The sequence below is a fragment of the Cryptomeria japonica genome, chromosome 5 (genome assembly GCF_030272615.1).
Source record: "Cryptomeria japonica chromosome 5, Sugi_1.0, whole genome shotgun sequence".
NCBI lineage: Eukaryota > Viridiplantae > Streptophyta > Pinopsida > Cupressales > Cupressaceae > Cryptomeria > Cryptomeria japonica.
The window spans coordinates 287,038,624-287,051,421 of NC_081409.1; the positions used below are offsets into that span (position 1 = coordinate 287,038,624).

A 12,798-nucleotide genomic window follows, 5' to 3' on the forward strand; every position below is an offset into this window, starting at 1 on the left:
ATTAGTAAATAAGAAATGAAATATTTATCTTGGAGGCTTACGAAGGTCAAAGGAAAGAGGCCCAAGTTAAAAGGCAGAAGGAAATACAATAGAAGTCTTATCCCGGGGGACTAGGAAGTGCATCCTTTGATGCTCCGGGATAAGAAATAACAAAGGAGACCAATGAAAGCTTATCCCACCAATGTTCTTACCAGTTCAAATGGGATCGTGGGATAAGAAGATGAAGTAGAGAAAGAAGGTTTTTCTTATCCTATGCGTTCCCGTGGGGATAATGAAAAGGCCGCAGGATAATTAAGACAAAGAGAGAATGATGCAGCCCATTATCCCATGACACTGAAGATGAAATGATGGAACCATAGGGGAACATAACATGTGTGTTATGAGATTTGCAGAGCACAACCCAATGGTCAAATTGTCCATGTGGAGGGTTGATGAAGGTTAACTAGAGGACAAAGGGGAGTATTTTGAGGATGTGGCACGTGCAGATTGGATAGATTTCATCAATCGAGGGGAGAGATGTTATCGATGGATAATTGTTGTGTCGACGTTGCATATAGATTTTTGCGACCAAATCAAATCAGATCATAGTGACAAAGCCTAAGTGGGAGCTCGTATTGAATGAGGATCAGACAAAGATGGTTGAGCAACTCCATGAAATCAGAAGATCTGTCAGTGGGATTTTACAGCTTCGGGCATGCTAGAGGATCATTGACTGAGAAGATGAAAGGACACAAAATAGGTGTGGATTACTAAATGTAATAATCTAGATTAAGAGATCAGTCAAGGTGCAGCAGGGGACGAACTTAATGCAAATTGTGTGTGGCTTGAGACACCTACCCCTTTTGATTGTCCTAAGGCTCATTGTCCCAGATCCCAAAGGTTATTCTCATTGTTGTTTGCATTGGTTTCCTCCAGATGGATTACATGCAAAGTAGGAAGAGGGACGTGCCTCATTGTGTATTTTGTCCCATTCAATTAAATTTTGACAAGTGTATCTCACCTAGCCTGTAGCTTTTTTTTCTCCCTTGTTCTTATTAAAGGGAATTCAGGGCCAATGAGAAGAGGATTATGATTGTAATTTTTCTGGAAGCAAGGCTTCCATGTGCATAGTGCATGTTTTTCTTGACAACTTAGTTTTTTTTTTAGTCTGTAGTTTCTTAATGTTTCAAATAGTTTGTAACCTGAATACAAATAGTTTCAAAGATTTTATTTGCAGTTGTCTCTCTTATGTATGCTCTATTTTATGAAATGAAATGATCAAGGATCTTTTGTTTTGTCCCTACAAGTCAGGTGCATATCTTGTTGTTTGCTTCTTTTCAAGGAAGAGATTAATTTGCTTCTTCAAGGTATAGAAATAGTATTGTTTATATATGAGATTCTTCAATATGGTTGTTGGTGAAGCCAAAAGGGAGAATATTGATGTAATGCATTAACATTCAAGGGTGGCTACAAGAAGTTAAGTCCCACTTTTGGGCAAAAAGTGCAAGTGTTTTCTCTGTTTTTCAAATTTTCTGTCAATTGATGTCAAAATTTGATGCACTTAGAGATTGAATCTCAAAAAACTTCAGCAATAGAAAATGTAGTACTCAGAGTCTACTTTTCAAACATGTAATTTATTTTAATACCCAAATGGTAGAAATTGCTTTTTAGTAGGCATGTTTTAAAACCACTTTTTCAAAATGCCTGTTTCAGGACCATACCACACGTGTACGACCACCCTTTTTTGATGCAAATAAATTATTTTCTGCAAATCCTTCTGCGAAACGATACCTAAGACACAAAATATTGATGAGAATATTTTTGCTTATTTTTTTATTGAATATATTTTTTTTATAAATTTTTAACTGACAATAAAGTACATTTTCAAAACATCGGGTGTATGACCACCATAATTTGATGAAAATTTCATATTTTTCAAAAAATAAATTAATAGTCAAAAAAAATGTATGTAGATCGATGTCATATAATTTATTTTTCTAAAATCCTAAAAATAAAAAAGTTATTAAAGTTTTACTTAACCTCGGTATTTTAGGTTTAGGTACCACTTTTGATTAATAAATAATACAAAAATAGTAAAAATAATCTTATCACTATGAAATTTACATTTCTGAAATTAGGACACTAAAAAATCTAATGGGTTTTTCGTTTTGTCAAAAAATTCAATCAGGAAGGCCCTCAAAAAATTAGGCCAAAGTAGAAATCTGATGTCATTTTACCTTAGGCATTTTTTTGGAGGTCCAAGCATAGGCTTGGTGAGACCAAGCCTATTTCAAAGCAAAAAACAAGGCTAAGGGTTGTTTCCTGTCCTTAATTTTAAAAAACGGGCGCCCGTCTTTAGAAACGGGCACCCATTTCACTAAATAATGGGCACCCATTTGTGAAGAGATCCGTTGGGCCAGAATCTAGCCCACAAGCACAAATCCCAATGATTGAATGATTTTTCAATCATTTCCTAACTGGTACAATCTGCAAAGAGAATGTTTTGATTAATCATTCTCTTTTTTGTCTTATTATCGATTTGGTAAGGAGATCAATTTGAATTCAAAATTTGGTGCAGGCATGAGATCAAATCAATGCAGCAAGAGGCAAAGGAAGGTTCTGACAGCTGAAGAGATTGTAGAAAATAGGGAGAAGGAGGCAATATGTCAACGAGAGAGAAGAGCAAGAATGAGACAAGGAGCTTCAAGTTCCACAATCGTTTCAGAAGAGGAGAACATCGATGAGACTATAAATGTTGACAAAGGAAACACAATAGAACCATTTAATTTAGGTGCATCTTCTAATCCATTATTGGATATATACATGTATGTCTTCAGAGCCTTATATTTTTTCTCATGAAGAAATTGGTGATTTAGTAGAAGTAGACTACTTATTAAATCAAACGCCAATTGAAAATCAAACCCCAAATGAAAATAGAACTCAAGTTGAAACTGAAATTGAAATCCAAATTGAAACCCCAAATGAAACTAGATCTCAAGTTGAAACTGAAATTGAAACCGAAATTGAAACTCCAAATGAAATTGAAAATCCACCTGCAACTGAAACCAATAATGTGGATGTAGACATGGAATCACCAATTGAAAATGAAACATGTTTGAATGATAATCAAACGAATGAAAATTTTGAAATTAAAAGTGATGTACTAGACAATCTTCTTGGCTTGGTTTCAATGAGACAGATTAGGACACATGCAAATAGATTGTTTAGACATTTTTTTTATAATAAGAAATTTGGATTTCAATGTCAATTAATGGCACAACTAGTTAAAATGACTAAAATGTGAAAAGTAATGAAGAAGTTAGGCTTTTATGTCAAACCCAAGAAAAAGGATGAGTCTTTAAAACAAGTTGTATCGATTGTTGCTAGCGCCTTTGATACAATCGGAAAGAAAAGTTGTTCTAAAGATAAAAATGTGGCACGACGGGCAATAACAACTGCTTTAGTAAGCCAAACATTTTCTGATAAAAGAATGATGAGTAAAATAAGTGGATATCTTAATATTCATCATAAAACTTTGTCAAAAGCTGTAGAAAGAAGAGTTAACTTTGAAAGTGATCTGGCAAACAATTTGTGGACTTCTAGTGGTAGACTACCAAGCTCTGATATGAAACTTATTGGTGAAGTCAAAAATTTGATCAAAAAATTCTGGCACGATAATATGAGAGTATCACCTAATGCTACAAATGTTATTAAATTAAGAGTTGGGTCAAAAATTCGTGATCCACATCCAAAACACATATTGGACATGACTCAAAATGAATTGTACAAAAACAATTTGGATGATAATGTGTTGACTATTAGCATTTGTCAAAGGTCTTTTGAAAAGTGTAAACCTTGATATGTTTGAATTAACAAGGAAAGAGTCACATGTTGTTGCAAAACTGATGTTCAATTTTGCTACCATTATGATGTATTTCGATATATACATGCTACCATGCATAGTAATGAAATGTTGCAAGAATGTGGTATAAATATACCACCTAAAACTATAAAGGAGTTTATATCAAGTTTGTTTTGTAACCCACCAAATTAGAAAAAAATTCTTTTCAATGCATGTGTTTCCAATGTATGTGATATATGTGGCAATCTTGCATTGTTGGATGAATGTTTGCATGGAAATCTTTCAAATGGTTTTGGACAACAATTAATTGATGTTAACATATTTAAAATTGCTGAGTATCCACTGAAGGATGGAAAGGTTGGAAGACGGTGCGATCTAATCACTGAAAAAGTTAGTGCTCATGCATTTATGAATGAATTTAAGAGTAAGATCGTACCTAAATATGTTAAACACTCTCAAAATTTTAGATGGCTCGATGGTCAGTTTTGAATATGTAAGGATACATTTCCTATTGGTAGTATACTTTTAGTCGTTGACTTTGTAGAGAACTACATGCTTGCAACACAAGATGAGGTCCAATCACAATACTACAATTCAGTGCAAGTATCAATTTTTGTCCATATTATCTATAGGCATGCACCAGATAGTACAGAAGAGGATCGTAAAATTTTGAGAGAGTACCATTTCTATATGAGTGATAATAAATTACAATCATTTGAGTTTGTCCAGTATTACTTCAAGACCTTTTTTGAGAATTTGAGGGAGAGGGAAATTCAGATGACACAACATCTAATATGGTCAGATAATTGCACAAGGCAATTCAGGAATGCGAGAATGTTTTATTGGTTGAGTAGGATTAATAAGTAAGCTAATATCAAACACATATGGAGTTTTTTTGAGGCTGGACATGGGAAAGGAGAACATGATGGTGCCAGTGCATGTGTTAAGAGATCCCTTTGTAGAGAGCAACTCAAATTCAAGGAAAAGGCTAAATTTAAAAATGCAAGTGCAATTGTGGATTGGTGTAGTGCAACTTAATCCACAGGATGAAGTCAAAACTCTGCAATTAGACGTTTCTTATGGCTAGTTAAAGAGAAGAATATCCTTCCAAGATATGATTGTGATACAATCAATGGGTCAGCTAGATGGCATTCATTTAAGAGTTCTAATTATAACACTTAGACTATATGGACTAGAGGGATTGCATCTTTTTGTCAATTTTGTGTTGTAGGTGAATGGGAAGAATGGGAGAATACGAAATGGGTCAAAGAATGGCAACACAAATCCTTAACACCTAGTGAGACACAATATCAAGATGTTAGAAGAAATGAAGACCTAATCATGCATTTGCATCAGAAGATTATGATCGTGTTTCAGACCTCATACAACCTAGTAATTTAATTCAGTTTCTTGTTTATTACTTTAAATTATATATTTTTATGTATTGTCATATAATTTATGATTGTATTTGAATTATAAATTCTAACAAGTTTTATTTCTACATGTACTTAAATTTTTTTTCTAGGACATGTGTATGTTGTTGTTGCACCTGAGGATAATGATGAGCAGGTTGAGTATTGACTAGCTAGATGTGTAGAACCTAAGAAAAATTTGATATGTGATCAAATAGATGATGATGGTTTTCAGTATCCAGTTGGGTCTGTTGTGATAGTTGGCACATGGCTACGCAAATACTTAACAAGAAGGAATGGCATACTAACTTATGAAGACTGCCAATCAGAAAAGAAGATTATACACTATTCTCATTTGGTGGTGGCAACAAACATCAAATTAGAAAGATACAAAGGTAGACCTATTAATAAGGTATTGTGGACACTTTTAGTAGAAGAGCATGAGGCAATCATAGATGCATTGTAGAAGAGAGGATGTAGATGGCACATTAGGTTGAATCAAATTTATATGCATGTAAGTTTGTGTTAATTGTGTGAACTCTTTTATATTTAATTATGATAAAAAAAATTCTTTGTCCCTTTAACATTGTATTTGTCTACATTTGATACAATTTTGGTTTCATAAACAACATTGTATTAGTTATCTTCTTCTTAATGCTATTTTGTGCACATTGTAATTGTGTTACAATCATTCTAATTTTTTATGATATATTTATTTTATCATAATCTCTTCATAGATTAAATGTAATTTTTTGACTCTATTATTATTTTAAGAATAGGATGTCATTGTAAATTGGGATAATTATTTTATTGAATTATAAACTGTTGCACTATAAGATAATCAATCACAATGTTAAAATATAAAGTCATAAATAGATCATGTATAATCACTAGAGGGCACCAAATCACATAACAACATCACATATATAATCACTAGAGGGCGCCAAATCACATAGAAAGACCTGATATCATAATAGCAAGGAAATGACATAATAAAAGTCCTATATATAATCACATAATAATTCTCAATGACATAATAATAAGTCCTGAAAAAATAATAACAAGGAAATGACATTAAAACAAGTCCAAATAACACAGTAACAAGTCCCAGGATAACATAACAACTGTCATCATAAAAATTCCATAATATAATAACATGACATGATCTAAAATATATAATCTAAGAACTCTTGTGCATCTCATCTGCAGCCCTCTTCACTCCACGTGAAGGTGGCTGAGATGAATCATCTTGATGCACGTGGTCCTAAGATGCACCATCCTGTGTGTGTGCAGTATTAGTGTCTCCACCCTCCTGTACATTATTAAAAGATTTTACCTGAGAAGAAGATTTAAAATGAGAAGATGTTACTTAAATAATTCACTTATAAAGTAATTAAATACTAAAAATTTAAAATAAATTACCATACGATTGTGCTCTACAATGCCCTCACTAGTACGTGGAGGTCAACTATCATGAACAAGAAAAGTGGTTGTAGTCAAGTCCTGTAAAAAAAAATTGTATATCAATTTTGATAATCCCTATAAAAGCCAGGTACACAATATAAACAAATTAGAAATTATTTTTCTAATCATCACCGCAAATGACAATGTCGACAGTTGCATCTGGCTCAATCTCATAGCCATACCAATACTGGTAGTGGTATCGACTTGAACAACATATATAAAGCATGAATCAAAATTATATATATACATAAATTATAAAGTATATATATAGACTACAAGTTTATCATAGAAAAGCATACATATGGTGTGTCATGTGCAGCCAAAGTAGCTGATGGGTGAAGGCATACATGTGATGCACCATCAAACAATCCAGAAGCCTACAATTGCAAAAAATAATGAACATGAATCAGAGTTCTACATAAATTAGTAAGCATATAAAAACTTCAAATTAATGGATGAAAAACATACTAGTGGTATATGAGGCTGAGCCTCAGTGATTGATGGGTCACGTGAAGAACTACCCACCTCAGTGCTACACGAAGCACCCTACAAAATTGAAAAAACATATCATACACATCATTACATTAAAAATTTTATTGTTTATTTTAAATGTACATATCAATACAGTGTATCTAGATGAAAGTGCATACCATAAATGGGGCACCGACATCTCTAGGTATCCAGGTAACATGATGTCAGTCCCTCAATGACGTGGCATGATCCATCCTCTATTCAAAAAAATTGACTCATATTATGGTTAATATATGTATATATAAGGAATTTAATATTGCACTGTAAATTATATAAATAAATTTGTACCTCTGTAGGCTGATCATCATCTGCCCACAGGAGATCAACATATGAAGGGATGGCATCAACATGTGCAACCTCCTTAGCATCATCATAACCACCATGGGCAGCATCAGCATCATCAAAATCACCATGTCCTCCAGGGGTAGCCACACTCTGTGGACCTGTCCATACATTCTCGCAACTTGTGCAAACATGTGCTAAGTTGGGGGCAACCCTCACCTCACGCAACTATTGTACCAAATTGCCTAATAAGGCACTCAATGAACCAAGAGCAGAATCCACTGCTCGATGATGGGCAGGTGTTGGAACAATAGGTACAGAAAGAGGAACCAAGGGATCATCGCACACATGGTTTCTAACTCTATCGCTTAATTTAGCCCTCAGCCTATCCTGGGGCATGCCTCTCCTGACCCCCTGAAATGATCTAATATCAAAGTAATTGTGTTTTTTATCCAATTCAAATTCGGCCCACAATTTTTCCAAAACATACATGGGAACCTCAGGGGAGTGTGGCGGATAGTCAAAGACCATCCACCATGGCTCCCAAAAGTGTCTAGCTATGCCAGGGAGCCTACACCATCGAATTGAGATCCATGGCTTTTTTGAATCTATCTCTTCACCCATCTTAGGGTTCACAAAATATTGTTTCAAATCCATTTTTGTTATTTTTTATTCATTGATTTGTTTGTATGATAGGCCATCAGCGTAAAAAGCACGCAATCCCTCCCTCCAAATACGATAGCTATCCAACTCGTTATCTAAATCCTATACAGACTATACAATCCCTTGCATACTATCTGCAACATGTAACAACTATGGAGGAGGATGAGGTTCACGTCTAATGGTATGGATATCTCTAATCAAAGAATCAATATTCCTCCTAATGGTTTGCCTCAACTGGTCGGGTGGAGGTGGAGGTGGAGGTGGAGATGGAAGTGGAGGGGGTGGAGGTGGAGGTGGCACTAGACCTAATATCTCATCTATCTCAAACTCATCCATTATGTGAAAATAAACTGCATATATATACAAACATGAAAATTTACAATTACTATTTAATTTACATTTCACCTTCCAAAAAAACATAATTAAATACAATTTACCAACTTAAATATAAAAAAAGGAAACTCACATGGGTCTATATTATTAATAGGTGGGTCTATTTTAATAATAAGCATCATTTAAGAAATACTATCCACTTAAATCAAAGTATAAGAAATATTCTACAAAATAAAACATCATAATGCCCATGCAACTCAAACAATACTTTTTAACATCTAAAGATGCATTAGTATAAGTTCCATCAAAATCATAAAAAATAATCATGAGAGAGAGAGAGAGACAGAGAGAATAGATAATGAGTAAAATGACTCCACTGATTTAGATAATGAATAATCATCTCCTCTAGACTCCACTAAGGGCTCATTCTCGATTAAGATTTTTTTAAGTTGGCATTTTGAGCCATCATGGTGCATTTGTATGTTTGTTATAGAGAGATGGATGATTACAATACCTATGATAGTTGTACTTTGGGACCCATAATAGTTGGCCATCTTGTCATGAGAGGCTTCTAGTCATAGTTTAATGTGTTGTGTAGTTCATCTTTTCAAAGAAGGTTACTTCCATGGAATTACAATTTAGTATCCTTGCAATATTTAACCATTATCTTCAATTAGGCTACCACTTTATATTTTTAACTTGATAGGAATTGATTCAACTACTCTCTTTTGTCTTTAACTAAATCCATTAAAATCATAATTTATATCTACGAACTTGTCAATACATGTACTGCTTTGTTGTGTTCTTTGCTAGAATCATGGGATGATTTAGTGATCGCAACTAGTAGTACTACACTAAGTTGAAGCTTGAATAAATAGTAGGTTCTCTACTCGTGGAGGAGTTAAAACAAAAAAAAACTAATTTTTTTAAAGGATGCATTGGTTATTAGAGGAAGATAAAAGGATAAAGCAAAGAGAAAAAATAAGAAAATGGACAAAGCTCCAAATCTAAAGTGAGATCTAAGTCTCTCAATAAATCCTATGTTAAGCTTTATAATTATGTCAATAAAATCCACATAAAAATGAATGCAAGAAAAATATTACAAGAACGAATTAAATGATGATTTAGATTCAATAAATTATCAGGATGACAATAGTGATATAATTGTTATATATTTGGCGGGCATATATGTGAGGATACATGGATGATTAAATATAGAGATTCTTTCCACATGACATTCTATTTCACATTGAGGTATAATTTTACATTTAGTGTAATATTTTTTAAGTTCAAAAACATCTTTAGATGCACATTGTGACATTGGTAGAAGGTGGACTTTAGAAGTAGTTGAAATTTAGTATAATAATGTCATTTTAGAAACAGTTGGGATACTTCACCAATAATGTCACTTTGATGACAAGTTGAAACTTTGACAACTTTTATGACACTTTAACAACACTTAATGTTACTTCAATAAGAGCTAACATTTAGTGGAAATCTATCACTTTGGTAGCCATTGGACTTTATGGGCATACTACCTTTAGGTTGGAATTTAATATCTAGCATCTCAATGACTCACCCTTACATCTAAGAGTTCCATAAAGTTTTAAATAAATATACTATGGTGTAGCATGAACACATGGGCCACATTAGTGAAAAAGAACTTAGATATTTGAAAAATAAAAATCTTGTTGAGGGATCAACTAATTATTTTTTATTTTCACTTTTGTGATAATTGTATATATGAAAAAAATTGTTTCTATTTTAATTTGAGATATACTTAGAGATATGTCTACACCTATAAATATGGAAAAAATATAAACTAACTAGAAACAACATTTTGCTACACCTAGAATTATGAAAAACATGAATTATTTGAGCAATATTTGTCTGCACTTAAAGATTTGGAGGACATGAGTCATGTACTTTGTGATAGTGTGATTGGGAGCCTCGTGTATGCTATGGCCTACACTAGACAATAAATTACCAAAAAATGGGGGTTTTGAGTTGGTTTATGGCTAATCTTAAAAAGAATCACAAGGTTGGATTCAAAAGATTTTTCAGATATCTTTATGGTACTTTGGATTTCTCTATTTGTTAGCAAGGATCTTTAGAAAAAATACTTTCAACAACCATGTTTTCAAAGCACAAAGTTTGGAAAGAAGAAAGTTTAGTAAGAGGATTGTTCCACATGTTATTAAAAATATAGGGACTTGTAAACTCAAATTGGATATGGGATGTTGACATTAGGAATTCCAAAATTGACTATGTATTTAGTCTATGTGGTGGTGCAATTAGTTGGATGAGTAGGTGACAGGTTGTGGTTTCTCTTTCCACTATTAAGTCAAAGTATATGACATGTTATCATGTTTGTAAATATATAGTATATCTTTAGAGATTGGGCTAAGTTAGGAAGTAGTGAGGATTAATACTGATAGTTAGAGTATTAACAAATTTAAGAACCCTATTTTTCACACACACAAAAATAACACATTCATATTCATTATCATTTTAAAGTTCAATTTAAACATAAATTAAACATCTAACTTTTACAAAAGAATCCTATAATTAAATACAACATTTAGAAATATAAATTTAAACATTCAAACTTTTACTCATGATTAAAATAGAAAGAGAGTGAGAGTAGGTAATTTGAGATACAAAGAGTTAGAGAGAGAATAGACAATGAGAGATAGAGAGTAGGTAATGATAGAGAGAGGGTAATGAAAGAGAGAGAGGGTAACATGAGAGAGAGAGAAGGGGGTAATGTGTGTGTGAGAGAGAGAGGGAGAGAGAGGGGGTAATGTGTGTGAGAGAGAGAGGGAGAGAGAGGGGGTAATGAGAGATTGAGAGAGAGAGAGAGAGAAGGGGGGTTTATTGTTGATTTTCATCTAGGGTTTATTGTTTGTTAATTTTTTAGGGTTTGTTGTTCGTTTATTTTCTAGGGTTTATTGTTTTTGTTTTTTTTTCAATCTAGGGTTTATTGTTCTTTTTTATGTCTAGGGTTTATTGTCTATTTTTTGTATCTAATGTTTATTGTTCGTTTACATTTTTGTTTTTTTCCTATGGTTTTAAATTTTTACCATTTTTTACTTTCCATGTTTTTTGCAATATTTAAAAACTAAAAAATATTTTAAACATGAAATTAAATAAAATAAAAAATGTTTTTCAAACTTTAAAACACTAAAATTAAAAAATAACAATAAATTAACATTTTTTTATGAAAAATAATATAAAAAAATAAAAAAGAATATAAAAAAACAAAACTATGTACCTAGGAGGTAAAAAATGATCTGGGGGGGCAACTGGGATGAAAAAAATGGGTACCCGTGCTCCTCTGAAATGCTTACCCATTTTTGAAACAGTGAAAATGATAGAAAATGGTTTTTAAAAAAAAAACATTCAAGAAACGGGCACCCATTTTTTTCAAATCGGGCACTCGATTTGAAAAAAATGGGCACCCGTTTAGCTTCACGCACCTGAACCAAAAGGGGTGCACATTTCCGAAAAAATGTGTACCCATTTTTGAATACCTCAGGCACCCGAAGAGAAACGGGTGCCTGATTTGTAAAAATCAGGCACCCGTTTCTAGCGGGCTCTTTTCCCAACTCGCAGACTTCTTTGGGATCGGGACCCAAATTTATGCATTTACCCTCAAATCTCAAAGGTTGCATGTTTCCCTATTTGAATGTTAATTCTGCATATTGTAAGGTTGACTCTGTTGCCCATACAAGGCACTGGTCATGGTTTTTTCTTTCATTTTTTTAAGATCTCTTCAGTATCAAAATCTCTTTATTTTCTACATTTCTTTCTGCATTAGGAGTAGCATTAGTGAAGAGCCCTCCCCTTCCCTCAATGAAGTTCATACAGGGATAACTTTAAGAAAGCACCCCCGAGAAAAACTATAAAACCCTAGCAAATCAGGCATTATTTTGGGCGGGGAATTTTCATATTGATGGCCAAATTTGTTTTTAAAGTAGGAAAAAAAAAAATTGTATTGGCGATTTTTTTCTAGGGTACGAAAATTCCATAAAATTCTGACGAATAATACCTTGTTCTGCGGGGAAAATATATATTGTAGGAGGAAAATATTTTTCATTTAAAGGAACAAATATATAAGTGTATGGGCGAAAATTTTTACTCCGAAGGAAAAATTATTTAAGTGTATTGATGATTTTTATCCACCGCTTGAAAATTATTTAATTTGTCTGGGTAATATTTCGTTATTTATGGAAAAATATATATTTTATTGGCAATTTTATGAATTCATTT

General features: G+C 33.0%; 1 long non-coding RNA gene across 1 annotated transcript; it reads right to left on the reverse strand.

Annotated features, from left to right (window-relative positions):
- Nucleotides 1-6,695: 6,695 nt before the first annotated feature.
- On the reverse strand, nucleotides 6,696-7,272 carry LOC131043989 (uncharacterized). Its single transcript, XR_009105609.2, has 3 exons — nucleotides 7,186-7,272; nucleotides 7,017-7,094; nucleotides 6,696-6,756 (listed from the first exon to the last, which is right to left on the reverse strand). It is a non-coding gene; the product is annotated as an uncharacterized LOC131043989 (long non-coding RNA).
- Nucleotides 7,273-12,798: the final 5,526 nt, after the last annotated feature.